At 40.3% G+C, this 10,627-nt stretch overlaps 1 pseudogene; it reads left to right on the top strand.

Moving 5' to 3' along the window:
• Positions 1-6,687: 6,687 nt before the first annotated feature.
• Positions 6,688-7,609, top strand: LOC149972468 (kinesin light chain 1-like; annotated as a pseudogene).
• Positions 7,610-10,627: the final 3,018 nt, after the last annotated feature.

Below are 10,627 nucleotides of genomic sequence, written 5' to 3'. Positions count from 1 at the left end.
GGCACCACCTAGTAGGAATGACCCAGCTAGTGCAGCCCATATGTCTTTATGTAGCTATGCGTGCTCTGAAGTTCCCTGCAATCAGTGGTTTAGGGTAAGAGGTTAGGGGTCAGAGACTGTACTGTCACCCGAGTCTCCTTGGTCTGTCTGACTCAAAATCCTTGAAGCACGATGAAAATAATGTTTTAGTCTGAGTGGCTGTCTGTCCTCAGCACAAGTTCAATGTCACTGTAGTGTCACAAAAGGAAAGCTACTCCGCAATTTAAAAAAAATATATTTGACCTTTATTTAACTAGGCAAGTCAGTTATGAACAAATTCTTATTTTCAATGACGGCCTAGGAACAGTGGGTTAACTGCCTTGTTCAGGGGCAGAACGACAGATAATGGACTAAAGGAGCCTTACGTTACAAGAACGTTACATGTTCTGTTTCGAGGTGAAGTGACTCTGGCAGCCAAAATGGCCAAATATTCAATCTAAATGTGAATCGATTCTCAATTACGGTGTGGTTCTAGAAACAAAGCCCTCTACTTTCATTTCACATCCAAATAATTTCACAAATGCACAATACAATGTTTTAACCGGTTTTAAAACAGTTGTAGCTGAGGAACGCTCAACTCTGTTCGCTTATATCAAGATGAAGTTGAGTTTTGATAAGCTTACCTCTACCAACGTTTGTCCTGTACATATGTTTTAATAACTTTTATCGAATACAACCAGACTTTTTCCTCATCTGTAGTCAGTATGCATTTTGGAAACATATTTAATGGTTTACTTCATATTATGAAGCATGTCTTACCTTAATTGAAAATTTGACCATAGAAAGGTGGAGGCAATTATTTTATAGACTTCATAGGCAGTGCGCGAATTTCAGGTTTGGGGAAGCATACAAAAGATCTACTTCTATGATCCATTTCTACTGATCTGCATGTCAGTTAGGATTTTCATATGTGCATTTTCGTGGAACAGTTTGATTTAAATAATAGCATTTTAGTTTCTCAATCATTGTCATGTGGTTAATCATAATGATAAAAGTTAATTCAACTAATGCAGAGCACCAGCCTCTGCCGTATAGACACGCTGATACACCGGGATCATTGGCGGCTAAATAGCCTAAATGAGCACTTGGTCTATAACTCCATTGTCAACTAAGTAAAAATAGCCTACATAAAGCTGACAAAAACGGTAGATAATACTAATGAAAATACTGTTTTTATCAATCACATCTATGCCTGTCATCCTCCCTTTTCTATCTGTCTTGACTTGAGCTATCGCCAGTGAAGTGCAACATGAACTGAATCTGACCTGAAGTAATTGTTTACAGACAGATTATTTCACTTATACGTCACTGTATCACAATTCCAGTGGGTCAGAAGTTTACATACACAAAGTTGACTTTTCCTTTAAACAGCTTGGAAAATTCCATAAAATGTAATGGCTTTAGAGGCTTCTGATAGGCTAATTAAAATCATTTGAGTCAAATGGGGGGTACCTGTGGTTGTATTTCAAGGCCTACCTTCAAACTCAGTGCCTCTTTGCTTGACATCATGGGAAAATCAGCCAAGACATGGCCTCAAACCATTTTTCTCTACGTCACCCACGCACTTTCAACATTAAGATAATTAAAGCATTTTTATATTTTTTCTAATGCTTCTATGCCTTTAGTTTTCTATGTAGACCAATTCATTTGTGAAAAATTCTGAAAAGCTATCCAAGGATTGTGTTTTTAGTGAGTGATATTGGTTCTTGTTAGAATAGGTTTCACTTTTGTCCACATTGTTAGTGTTCTTAACTATGACGTTGTTAACAGAGGTCGACCGATTATGATTTTTCAATACCGATACCGATTATTCGAGGACAAAAAAAGCTGATACCGATTAATCGTCCGATTTTTAAAATGTATTTGTAATAATGACAATTACAACAATACTGAATGAACACTTATTTTAACTTAATATAATAGATGAAATCAATTAAATCAATTTAGCCTCAAATAAATAATGAAACATGTTCAATTTGGTTTAAATCATGGAAAAACAAAGTGTTGGAGAAGAAAGTAAAAGTGCAATATGTGCCATGTAAGAAAGTTAATGTTTAAGTTCCTTGCTCAGAACATGAGAACATATGAAAGCTGGTGGTTCCTTTTAACATGAGTCTTCAATATTCCCAGTTAAGAAGTTTTAGGTTGTAGTTATTATAGGACTATTTCTCTCTATACCATTTGTATTTCATTTACCTTTGACTATTGGATGTTCTTATAGGCACTTTAGTATAGCCAGTGTAACAGTATAGCTTCCGTCCCTCTCCTCGCTCCTACCTGGGCTCGAACCAGGAACACAAAGACAACAGCCACCCTCGAAGCAGCGTTACCCATGCATGCAAGGGGAACAACTACTCCAAGTCTCAGAGCGAGTGACATTTGAAACGCTATTAGCGCACACCCCGCTAACTAGCCAGCCATTTCACATCACATCGTTGCATCAGCCTAATCTCGGGAGTTGATAGGCTTGAAGTCATAAACAGCAGAGCTGCTGGCAAAATGCACGAAAGTGCTGTTTGAATGAATGCTTAGGAGCCTGTTGGTGCCTACCATTGCTCAGTCAGACTGCTCTATCAAATCATAGACTTAATTATAACATAATAACACAAAGAAATGTGCCTTAGTTTCTGGATTCGACCATATTAATGACCTATCATCTCAAAAACAAAACATTTATTCTTTCAGTGAAATACGGAACCGTTCCGTATTTTATCTAACAGGTGGCATCCATCAGTCTAAATATTGTACAATTCTGGCAAATTAGTTCGCAATGAGCCAGGCGGCCCAAACTGTTGCATATACCCTGACTGCGTGCAATGAACGCAAGAGAAGTGACAATTTCACCTGGTTAATATTGCCTGCTAACCTGGATTTCTTTTCGCTAAATATGCAGGTTTAAAAATATATACTTCTGTGTATTGATTTTAAGAAAGGCATTGGTGTTTATGGTTAGGTACACGTTGGAGCAAGGACAGTCCTTTTTCGCAAATGCGCACTGCATCGATTATATGCAACGCAAGACACGCTAGATAAACTAGTAATATCATCAACCATGTGTAGTTATAACTAGTGATTATGATTAAGTTTAATGCTAGCTAGCAACATACCTTGACTTCTTACTGCATTTGCGTAACAGGCGGGCTCCTCGTGAGGCAGGTGGTTAGAGCTTTGGACTAGTTAACCGTAAGGTTCCAAGATTGAATCCCTGAGCTGACAAGGTAAAAATATGTCGTTCTGCCCCTGAACAAGGCAGTTAACTCACTGTTCCTAGGCCGTCATTGAAAATAAGAATGTGTTCTTAAATGAGTTGCCTAGTTAAATACAGATTAAATAAAGGTGTAAAAAAAAAAAAAACTGGCCATATCGGGGTCCAAAATTACAGATTTCCGATTGTTATGAAAACTTGAAATCGGCCATTCAGATTAATCGGTCAACCTCTAATTGTTAATATTCTTAGCTTTATCCTTTGAAAATAGACAAGTGAAGAGATTCTGGGGATGAGCATGCGCATCTTCATTATGTAGCCATTGTTCCTCTTTAGTGCATTTAACCATATGTCACAAGTAAAAGCCTTGGTTAGCGAGTTAATACAATTAAGTCTGGATGGTTAAAACCACCCTCCGATTTAGGAAGATATAAAACTTTATTACCATATCACTGAAAATACAAAAATAAACGCAACAATGTTAAAAATGGAGTTATGGTTCATATAAGGAAATCAGTCAATTAAAACATTAGTGGTTCTTCCTTTTAAAAGGAAGTTTATGAGTTTATGTCGCAACCGTTAGTGTGGAGTAATGACAGAATGCTACCACTAACGCAAGGGGGAGTTAGAACGCTGATCTATCGGTTGTCTAAACTGTAGCAATTAATGAAGGAATTTTCAGTCTGAGAGTCTGTTCTCTGGTACTAGAGTCATGCGCCAGGCAACAAAAAAATCTGTCGGTGGTTCTGGAGAGAACTAAATACAATGGGGGAATTTCACTTGACATGTGGACTGACGATTTTTGAAAAATAGGCACAGTGGGCTTTTGGTTTCTCTCCCACGAAAAACAGAAGTTAATAATTCTAAATAACAAACTGGATTTATTTACAAATCAATAAGAATGTCTCACCCCATGTTCAAGAATGGCCTTCCCAATATAGTTGGTAAGAGATTTTCAGTATACCGATGGTTTATGAATTGAAATGCATTTTCCCATAACCTGCTGCAGGCCTAAAACCTATGGGTTTAACCTTCTGAATTAGTGATTATATTGAAGATAGAAGCCGCCTCTTAATGAGTTCATGAGAGCTGATCTGTTATCCAACTATTATTAACCCTGCATTTAATTATATTAAAGCCCCTTAGATTCTCACAGACCAGATTTGCCCTAACGAAAAATGCTTTGAATGTTTTTACCATGTTCATCTGCTCGTGTGTGTGTGTGTTCAATTATTTGTGACATTGTGGTTGCAATGAAGAATGTAACAAGCTTCTTTAAAAATAATCGAATTCAATAATATATTTGTACCACTTTAGATGCTGTGTTTTTATTCACAGTGGTGATAGACAGCAGGAGTCATTTAGATTATTTTTTTTCACAAGTGGACTGTAGCAGGTGTAGCCCATCATGCAAACAATGTTTCCATAATGGGCTATTAGCAGGACAATAGACTCTTCATATATCAATTTATTTACAAAATGGTAGTTTAATAGCCCAGCTACTGTAGATGTGAAAATCCCCCTAACAATTCCAATGGGTCAGAAGTTTACATACACTACGTTGACTGCCTTTAAACAGCTTGGAAAATTCTAGAAAATGATGTCATGGCTTTATAAGCTTCTGATGGCTAATTGACAATGAGTTAATTGGAGGTGTACCTGTGGATGTAATTCAAGGCCTACCTTCAAACTCAGTGCCTCTTTGCTTGACCTCATGGGAAAACCGCCATAAAAAAGCCAGACTACGGTTTGCAACTGCACATGGGGACAAAGATCGTACTTTTTGCAGAAATGTCTGATGAAACAAATATAGAACTGTTTGGCCATAATGACCATTGTTATTATTGGAGAAAAAAGGGGGAGGCTTGCAAGTCGAAGAACACCATCCCAACGGTGAAGCACGGGGGTGGCAGCATCATGTTGTGGTGCTTTGCTGCAGGAGGGACTGGTGCTCTTCACAATATCGATGGCTTCATGAGGTAGGACAATGATGTGGACATATTGAAGCAACATCAAGACATCAGTCAGGAAGTTAATTAAAGCTTGGTGGGTCTTAAAGCAAATGGGTCTTCTAAATGGACAATGACTCCAAGCATACTTCCAAAGTTGTGGCAAAATGGTTTAAGGACAACAAAGTCAAGGTATTGGAGTGGCCATCACAAAGCCCTGACCTCAATCCTATAGAACATTTGTGGGTAGAACTGAAAAAGCGTGTGCGAGCAAGGAGGCCTACAAACCTGACTCAGTTACACCAGCTCTGTCAGGAGGAATGGGCTAAAATTCACCCAACTTAATGTGGGAAGCTTGTGAAAGGCTACCTGAAACGTTTGACCCAAGTTAACCTCTCTGGGGTAGGCGGGACGCTTGCGTCCCACATGGCCAATAGCCAGGGAAAATGCAGAGCGCCAAATTCAAATACATTTCTATAAAAATCTAAAATGACTTTACCCCAGTCCTCAGCAGTCCAATCCCTGTGCCTTTTGCAGAATATCAGTCTGTCCCTGATGTTTTTCCTGGAGGGAAGTGGCTTCTTTGCTACCCTTCTTGACACCAGGCCATCCTCCAAAAGTCTTCGCCCCACTGTGCATGCAGATGCACTCACACCTACCTGCTGCCATTCCTGAGCAAGCTCTGTACTGGTGGTGCCCCAATCCCGCAGCTGAATCAACTTTAGGAGATGGTCCTGGCGCTTGCTGGACTTTCTTGGGCACCCTGAAGCCTTCTTCACAACAATTGAACCGCTCTCCTTGAAGTTCTTGATGATCCGATAAATGGTTGATTTAGGTTAGATTTAAGATTTCGGCCAATCTTATTGGCAGCAATATCCTTGCCTGTGAAGCCCTTTTTGTGCAAAGCAATGATGACGGCACGTGTTTCCTTCCAGGTAACCATAGTTGACAGAGGAAGAACAATGATTCCAAGCACCACCCTCCTTTTGAAGCTTCCAGTCTGTTATTCAAACTCAATCAGCATAACAGGGTGATCTCCAGCCTTGTCCTCGTCAACACGCGCACACCTGTGTTAACGAGAGAATCACTGACATGATGTCAGCTGGTCCTTTTGTGGCAGGGCTGAAATACAGTGGAAATGTTTTTTGGGGATTCAGTTCATTTGCATGGCAAAGAGGGACTTTGCAATTAATTGCAATTCATAACATTCTGTAGTATATGCAAATTGCCATCATACAAACTGAGTCAGCAGACTTTGTAAAAATGTAGATTTGTGTCATTCTCAAAGCTTTTGGCCACGACTGTTTTGTTAGAAATATTGTTCCATGTCTTCTAATATTCCCTGCAATACTTGCCCCTCTGGGATGAATAGTTTTTCATTGAAATGTCATTTCACATGACATTGATTGGGCCTCTCTCTACCTAACTTCTGATTCCGGGAATCCTCCAAATGTAAAACATGGGATCTTTGCAACCCTATCTTTACATCTCTGTTCCAAGACATTAACCCACCCTTGTCCTCCTCTGTTTCCACCTTCCTTTCCCATCAGGTCTGCCTAAGGTAGACTTGACAATGTTCATGATGGTGTACCCGAGGGAAGAGAAGCTGGAGAAGCTGTCCCAGGAAGAGATCATCTCCAACACCAAGCTGGTGATCCAGGGCCTGGAGGCGCTGAAGAATGAGCACAACTCATTCCTGCACAGCCTGCTGGAGAACCATCAAGTGCCTGAAGAAAGATGAGGAGGCCAACCTGGTGCAAGCGAAGTCCAGCCTGCTGCGCAAGTTTGTGGAGATGATTGAGCTGGGCCTGGGAGAAGCACATGTACGTAAGCCTGTGGGAGGGTCTGAGTAGCTTGGTTCCATATTTGTTTAGTGCTGTCTTGCGAACTTTGTTTGGAGTGACAATGACTGTTGGCAAGACTGTATAACAGATCTTGGACCAGGTTTTTTGAAAACTAGTTGCTAATATGAGTCTTCCACTTCTGAGGGTATTTATATTTCACAGCAACTTTCTTATTTTAAATTAGATCAAGCTTAGGAAAACAATCCCGATGATTCACCCTAACCACAGCTAGTTGTCTTAGTGTCTCTGTTTCACAAGGCTCTCTCTCTCCCTTACCACCTACCTCTCTGCCATTCCCTTGTTCTCTTACTCCTCTTATGCTATTTCTCCATCTGAAGAACCAGGAAGAACTAGGACTAAAGATAACCATGGACAGCTACTATTGTGCAGTGGTCTGATTTTAAAATATAATTCCCTCTTCTCAGGTGACGATGGTCCTGTCCAACCATCTGAACGCAGTGGAGTCTGAGAAGCAGAAGTTGCGAACCCAGGTGCGTCGGCTATGCCAGGAGAACCAGTGGCTCAGGGACGAGCTGGCCAACACCCATCAGAAACTGCAGAAGTGCGATTGAAGCGTGGCTCAGCTGGAGGAGGAGAAGAAGCACCTGGAGTTCATGAACCAGCTCAAGAAGTACGACGAGAAATCCTCTCACATCGTGTCTAATCGTAAGTGTCTAAGAAATGCGTAGATGCGCGTACAAACGTTTACACATATATATACACACACATACACCCACGCTATTGGGGGTTTGAAGTGTAACCTTTATCACATTTTATCACATTTCATCACAGGTTATGGTGAACTAGCTTTTCTGTTTTCTCCCCTCAATATGCTTATAAATATTTTCACCATAAAGATTGGGTATTTTTTGTTTAAGCAAGCATGTACTGCTTTTCTAAATGCCTATATTGCAGATCTCCACTGTAACGGGGTGCTTTAAAATGTAATTTTTCTCACCCTGCCTATGGTAAAGCAATGCTTTAGGGCCAAATGGGTCATTCATTGATTTGGTCTCTGTGATTTTCTTGTGACTTTTGTCTGCATTTTATCTATAACATCAGATCAGTTTCAAATTAGATTATCATGAATAATAGAACACACGCAACTTTTTTTTATCTGATTCTGTATGCAATAGCTTTTCTCTGAAGAGTGAGATTTACTCAGCTGTCACGTCAGTCCCCTGGAAAGGGACTGGTCAGGGCCTCATTGATCCAGTGGTTAGAATGAATCCCCCTGGGTCACAGAACATTTTTAAAGCATTTTAAAACGCTTTGCAAGGGAAAATGAGCTGTAGTCCCTCCCCGTTTCAGTCCGTTTTCTTCCATTCAATGCCAAATGAAAACAACCCTGCATTTATGCATTCTGTTAAAACGTCCAGAGAGAAGTGCATTTTCCAGAACCGATATATATTTAAATCTATAGAATAGGCCATAATGTCTATCTGCAAGATTCTGAACATTTCATCACATTAAATGAATCCTTGACTTTCTCCTGAGTCACTCACTGAAGCTGTAAAAGCCCACGCAAGGCTGCTGCTTAACTCGGCAGGAACCTTTCCAGATTATACCTATCTGGGACCACAGCCTTCGCCCGGCTATCATCTTTTCCATTTTAAGTTCTATGAAGAGGTTACCTGGCAAATATATATTTTTAATATACAGTTGAAGTTGGAAGTTTACATACACTTGGAAGTTTACATACACTTTTCCAACAATTGTTTACAGAATGATTCTCACTTATAATTCACTGAATCACAATTCCAGTGCGTCAGAAGTTTACATACAATAAGTTGACTGCCTTTAAACAGCTCGGACAATTCCAGAAAATGATGTCATGGCTTTAGAGGCTTCTGATAGGCTAATTGACATAATTTGAGTCAATTGGAGTGTACCTGTGGATGTATGTCAAGGCTTACCTTCAAACTCAGTGCCTCTCTGCTTGACATCATGGGAAAATCAAAAGAAATCAGCCAAGACCTCAGAAAAAAAATTGCAGACCTCCACAAGTCTGGGTCATCCTTGGGAGCAATTTCCAAATGCCTGAAGTACCACGTTCATCTGTACAAACAATAGCACGCAAGTATAAACACCATGGGACCACGCAGCTGTCAGACCGCTCAGGAAGGAGACGCGTTCTGTCTCCTAGAGATGAACGAACTTTGGTGCGAAAAGTGCAAATCAATCGCAGATCAACAGCAAAGGACCTTGTGAAGATGCTGGAGGAAACGGGTACAAAGGTATCTATATCCACAGTAAAACGAGTCCTATATCAACATAACCTGAAAGGCCACTCAGCAAGGAAGAAGCCACTGCTCCAAAACCGCCATTAAAAAAGCCTGCACATTGGGTCAAAGATCGTACTTTTTGGAGAAATATCCTCTGGTCTGATGAAACAGCAATGGAACTGTTTGGTCATAATGACCATTGTTATGTTTGGAGGATAAAGGGGGAGGCTTGCAAGCTGAAGAACACCATCCCAACCTTGAAGCACGGGGTGGCAGCATCATGTTGTGGGGGTGCTTTGCTGCAGGAGGGACTGGTGCACTTCACATATAGATGTCATCATAAGGTAGGAAAATTATGTGGATATATTGAAGCAACATCTCAAGACGTTAGTCAAGAAGTTAAAGCTTGGTCTCAAATGGGTCTTCTAAATGGACAATGACCCCAAGCATACTTCCGAAGTTGTGGCAAAATTGCTGAAGGACAACAATGTCAATGTATTTGAGTGGCCATCACAAAGCCTTGACCTCAATCCCATAAACAAATTTGTGGGCAGATCTGAAAAAGCAAGTGTAAGCAAGGAGGCCTACAAACCTGACTCGGTTATACCAGCTCTGTCAGTAGGAATGGGCCAAAATTCACCCAACTTGTTGTGGGAAGCTTGTGGAAGGCTACCCAAAATGTTTGACCCAAGTTAAACAATTAACATTTTTGCAGAAGTAAGTCATTCTCTCTAATTACTCTGACATTTCACATTCTTAAAATAAAGTGGTGATCCTAACTGACCTAAGACAGGGAATTTTTACTAGGATTAAATGTGAGAAATTGTGAAACTGAGTTTAAATGTATTTGGTTAAGGTATATGTAAACTTCCGACTTCAACTGTATATGGGTGTTCCATTATCCCCAAGTGTTCTTGTTATTAGTTCAAAACGTAACTGAAAAATAACAATGGTTTAGGTTTTTGTCCACCCATCTTGAGACGATTAGAATAAAAATTGCTCTGTTTTTCAGAATATCTGCCACATTCATTGTAACGTTTCAGTATATGTTGAAGAGTTATGCATTCTCCAACATGGCCGATTTAATGAAGCTGCCCCTACAGCTGCTCACACACATGCTTCACAAATGATATCCTGTGTTTGTGTTGATTTTGTAAATGATGGGTGATGTGATGAGGTCTATCAACAGGAGGAGAAGGATGGCGAGTCCCCCAAGGACTCTCTGGATTATCTCTTCCCCAACGATGAAGAGGAGCAAGGCCAAGGTAGTACGACTGATACCACTGACATCATTACTACGTCCCTTAGACGGGGTTCGAACAAGGTGCTTGAAGTACTTGAATTTGGCACTCTGATGTACTGGAA

Source organism: Oncorhynchus mykiss, chromosome 23, assembly GCF_057628025.1.
Source record: "Oncorhynchus mykiss isolate SJ-2025 chromosome 23, ASM5762802v1, whole genome shotgun sequence".
In the NCBI taxonomy this organism is placed as follows: Eukaryota; Metazoa; Chordata; class Actinopteri; order Salmoniformes; family Salmonidae; genus Oncorhynchus; species Oncorhynchus mykiss.
This window is presented reverse-complemented; position numbering and strand designations above follow the sequence as displayed.